Genomic DNA, 5,616 nt, shown 5'->3' on the forward strand with positions numbered 1-5,616 from the left:
AAGAGATGAACAATGAAATGAACAAAACATATTAATCTGAGAAAGTCTTGTAATCATCCTCTCGTAAGCTCATTCACCCTTTTGAAGTTGCTTAATTATAGAATAACCTTGAAATATTATTGACCGCTGCATCAAAAACCTGCATGCCTAATGGTTATCACGCAAACCAATCTCAAAGAATCTCAAGAATCTTAGCTCATTGGATATCCTAAAAAGTGCGAACAATAAAAACTTAAGTTTTAACTAAATTAAGTAGAGACATTGGTTTTCTTTACTTTTTGAATCTTGAAAAGCTTAGGCGTTGAGTATTAAGAGTGCCTAAATGATATTTGAAACATGTGAACTATTCATGATACATGCACAGAACTATTAAATGAAATTAATCAAATTGCATGAGAAAGGGGAAAATCACCCAAATGCATCCAATACAGGCACACATAATAAGTTCTACCAAGAGCTATCATTATAAACAAGTTCAGAGCTTAACTTCAACATTCACCTCACTAAGAGAAAATGATTGAAGTAGGGTAGATGCAATATAAACCTATGCAAGTATATTATAAGAATAATGGGATCTATCCGTCAAATAAAAAAAAAAATTTTAAAAAAAAAAAGAATGATGGGCCCAACCTCAACATCTCAGGATATAGTGCATAAAGTATCAAACGGCTTTCATGGAATCATCATCTCACTAAATTTTCTGTAAAAAAAATCTTGTTGAATAGAGAAAAGCAATACATGATTAGGAATTTAAGGTACATACTCGTAATCTCCATGCCTCTTAGTCGAAAGAAATTAATTATAATAGTACACTAATATTAGCATAATAAAGAAAAACAAATTCGTATGTAATCACCAGGTCAATCTGAAAACTTATGCAAGTTCTTCATGACACACGCACTAATTTGTCTATATGGCTTTAAATAATGTCTTACACTCGACACCACAATTTTTGTAGGAGTTCATGTATTCACTATAACAAAGCAAACTAACACTTATTTGGTAGAAAAAAGTTTTCAGTATAGTGAGCAAATAGTTATAAAATAACACATTATATATACCAAGAGCAGAGCATATAGTTATAAATTAACACATACATTTATATCAAGAGCATACATACAATGAGCAAATAGATACTCTGCATTGTGCATAGTAGCTGATCAAAATTTTAGTTTCAGCATTTTTTATCTTACTTGTAAAAACAGAGTATTCACCATTCAAATGATGTAGTTTTAGCTCTTAAGAGTCATCCAAATTATCTACCTTAACAATGACATCACTTGTGTTACTCTTCAACTTTGCACAGTGGACCTAAATAAGAAGAGAATAATGCAAGAGACGCATGAGATTCACTAATGATTTAATGAATTTGGAACACAAGCTTCAGATTATTTGGAAGCAGTAAAGGCCATTTTTTTCACATATTGGCTGGTTATGGATCGCAACTAGTACTCGCATTAATAAAGTTATATCACTATGAGACATTGAGACATATATACTAAATTGAATTGCAGCAATTGACATCAAACAGGAAAAAAAACCGATAAAATAAAAACTAAATTGCAGCATTAATTGACAGCAAAATGAATAGCTCAATTGTGGAAGCTAGCCCATCAAAACATCACCATTTTCACCCTCACCACGTCCACACCTAATGAAACATCATAAAATAAAGAGTAAAAAGACTGGAGTATAAACAAATATTGACACACTACTTAATTTTAACTAGTAATTAACTTTTTTTTTTTAATATAAATGTTTGCACAGGTGCATCTTAATCTTTTACTTTAACTTTCACAAACCCTTGATCATTTGTTCTTCCAATTAAATTTGAATTTATCCAACAAAAACAATCAAATGCCAAGATTCAGTCCAAACAAAAGGATAAAACTTGATCTATTTAATGAACAAAGCTCCACCTAATTAAAACACAACACTTGTTGTAAGTACCTGAAAGAAACGGAATTAATAAGGAAATTAAGCAAGATATAGCCAGATTAGTACTGCCTTTGTTAGTTAAGAGGGCAGTAAAACAGTCATACAGGAAAATGTCATTAATGATACATGTTAAATTAAAACCACTGAATTTTTATCGTACATCAATACTTAAGTCTCAACTTATAATATCGCCTTCATACTGATTGAAATCATTTAATATCTGAACTCTTGTTATGTACTCCTATTTCTTGACTTAATTTTTAATATATCCAAGTTTCCAAAACATAAATTAATTACACTAAAGTTAATATAAATATACTATACATAGTTTTGAGTTTTTGACTTTTGAGGAATCTGAGTACAGAGATGTGAATAATATCTCCAAGCTCATATTTTGTATAGATTGTCCAATACTCCAATTCCTTTATTTTATTGAACTAGCAGTAGAATTTGTCTCACAAGAACAAGAACTATCAATATTTATGAATGCTAATCATTTAAGTGGTTAAAACAAATTCTGAGCATTTGTTAGATAATGAAATAAATTATAAAATTTACATAAAATTGAGTTTACAAGCAGGGTGTCTCAACCTCTCCACAGAGGTTCTAATCACAAATTCACAACCTAAGTTCATATTGATTCAACATTTTGATTCACTCACCCTAGCACTAGCAAAGAAAAAATTGACTTAAAATTTTTCAAAAACTAATCAAAAACCACATTTCATTAGAAACTCCCAAAATATCAAACCTTAAAACATAAAAACAAATAACCTGAAGATTAATTCACGATCCAAAGATTTTAACCAGCTCCAAATTCAATAAAGTAGAATCAATTTGAAACAATGAAAATCTAATTACCTGAAAAAAGGAGGGAGATCAATGACCATGTTTCTGGACATGCTCAAGTTGACGGTGTTCCTTGGGAAGAGCAACAAGGTAAGAGAAAGCCATACCATCAAAGCAAACATGGTTACGAGACATGATTGAATCAGTCTCAATGTATTTAGCATGGTAACTGCAAATTCCTTTGGCGAATGATTCCTTAAGGTAGGAGAAAGATAGCATAGGCTTCACCTTGTCGGGAACTTCCTTCACTGTAACACCTTGAAGCTCGTTGATGAATCTACGCAACACCATTGTTGTTCGATGAGAGAGAAAGAGCGAGAAATTGGAGTATCAAATTTAGATGGTAATCCTAGGTCAAAGATCGAATTTTGATTGTAACCCTTGAGAAAGTGAATGATGGGGCAATCAAGAGGTAAAAAAAGAAGGGAAATTTTGTGTAGAACTACTCTAAAGATAGGGTTATTTGTGAACAACTACCCTTTTTTTTTAATTTGTTTAAAACTACCCGCAAGTTTGGAAAAATTTGGGTAGCATTACCCACTAACGTTTTTCGTCCAATTAAAACGTTATTTTGGTCCAATTTTTCACTTTTTTCAATTACAATAGCCAATTAGTACTAAAATAAGCAAAAACCCCAATTCAATTAAACCTCCAAACCTTAGAAATTAAAATCCCTAAATAATATATACTCATGAACCCTAAAATGAATTATGATTAAAACCCTAATTAGGTTAATTAAAATAGATTAAAACCTTTATACAAATTGGGAGAGTTAATTGGGTGGCAAAAGTGAAAAAAATGAGCTCCGATAACGTCTTAATTGGACGGAAAATGTTAATGGGTAGTGATACCCAAATATTTTCAAACTTGTAGGTAGTTCTAAACAAATAAAAAAAAATTGGGTAGTTGTTCACAAATGACCCTGTCTTTAGGGTAGTTCTACACAAAATTTCCAAAAAGAAGGAAGGGGCAAAAATATACTTGTACTTTTTGAGGGGCAAAAAAGTCACTACACTATTAGTAAGGGATTTCCATATGGCAAACTTAGCTTGTCACTTTTAATAGTTATATAGAAGATTATAGATAGATAGATAGATAGATAGATAGGGTTTTAGAGGGGTAGATTTCAATGAGAAATTCCCCTAAAAAAATCCAACGAGAAATTGTTTCCTTTCTTTTAAAAAACTAAATAAAATGTTTCCTGTAAGTTTTCAGTTTTTTGTTTTTTCAAAACTGAAAACTGATTTCAGTTTTTTATTCTTTGTTTTTAAAAACTGTTTTCATTTTTCAGTTTTGAGTTTACAATCAACTCTCAAAATACTACCAAATCATTTATAGCTTTAATCAACTATTATATTACCGATAATTATTTATTATTATTAATCTTTTTTTAATAGCTGCTTATTTATTTTCACAATATATATATATATATATATATATATATATATATATATATATATTTCAATAATAAATTTATTGATTGAATAAGGTTATAACAAAATTTAAAGGAACAACTACGGAAAAAAAAAAGTAACAATAAAATAGTCAAATGCAATGTAATATTTATTCCTTGTTGAAGACTTTCATTGTGAATTTTGTCTTTCCCACAATCTTGTTGCCAAACGATCTCGAAATTGAGCCATTCTTTGAAGTTCTTGTTGACTTACAGAAGGAGTCACTAGGTCCTCGGATCCATTGTTGTTGATTGCATCATCTTCTAGTTCGACATTTTCATCCGCATACTGTATGAACAAAGGATCTCCATCCTTGCACATTTTTATGAAATTGTGGATAACACAGCACGACAAAATTATATTTTTTTTGTCGTTTTAAGTCATATGAAGGCATATCTCTGAGAATGGGAAATCTAGCTTTTAATACCCCAAAACATCTTTCAATAACATTTCGCAATGAAGAATGTGTATAATTAAATATTTCTTCAGGACCTTGTGGGCTCGTTGCTCCTCTATAATCACGCAAATGATATCGTTCTCCACGATACGGTGAAAGAAATCCTGGCATATTTGTATAGCCTGAGTCTACAAGATAATACTTTCTAGTAGGAGGCATAGGAAACTTGGTCTCTTCTACATTTGTAATTGTTTCCCAAAAAATTCTTGAATCATTTGCCGAACCTTCCCACCCAGCCATCACAAATGTAAATTTCATGTCAAATGAGCAAGCGCACATTACATTCATTGTAGGCTTTTTTTCTTTTCCACGATAGGGAATTTGATCATCTTGTGGCACACGTGCTGATACATGAGTTCCATCAATAGCTCCTATGCAATTCTATAATAAATCGTTATATTCAAACTACATACTTAATGAATTAATACATAGATAATATGTAAAAATTAAACATTAATGACAAAAAATTACCTTGAAAATCGGATAGTATCTTGGGTTATTTTTTATTTCTGGAGGTGTTTCGTCAAATGCCGGAGGAACAATCCAATGCTTCGATAAAGATGCAATGGCATACAAAACCTTTCGAAAATGGCGGTGAGTAGATTCTAAGATATGTTGAAATCTATCCGCTATAAATCTGTGCCTCGAATTATGAGAAATAATAAAAAGAAACATTGCAACTTGTTCTTGAATTGATATAAATTTGGAATCTTTCAACTTTTCCCTTTTTTTCAATTCTTCACACAAGCTAATAAAGATCTGAGGAGTCATTCGAAGCAAATCATAACATGTCATTGGATGACCGTTAAGCAATTCAAGGACATATTGGTGACCTGTCAACTTTGAAATTCTTTGCAAACGGGGTTTCTTTTTAAGGAACCCGTTATTTTGTAAGTTAATATAAATTGTCAATATTTG

At 30.9% G+C, this 5,616-nt stretch overlaps 1 long non-coding RNA gene across 1 annotated transcript; it reads right to left on the bottom strand.

Annotated features, from left to right (window-relative positions):
• Positions 1–1,494: 1,494 nt before the first annotated feature.
• LOC145630738 (uncharacterized) lies at positions 1,495–3,183 on the bottom strand. Its single transcript, XR_014112223.1, has 2 exons — positions 2,800–3,183; positions 1,495–1,651 (listed from the first exon to the last, which is right to left on the bottom strand). It is a non-coding gene; the product is annotated as an uncharacterized LOC145630738 (long non-coding RNA).
• Between the last annotated feature and the right edge of the window lie 2,433 nt (positions 3,184–5,616).

The sequence above is a fragment of the Chenopodium album genome, chromosome 5 (assembly GCF_948465745.1).
Source record: "Chenopodium album chromosome 5, dcCheAlbu1.1, whole genome shotgun sequence".
NCBI lineage: Eukaryota > Viridiplantae > Streptophyta > Magnoliopsida > Caryophyllales > Amaranthaceae > Chenopodium > Chenopodium album.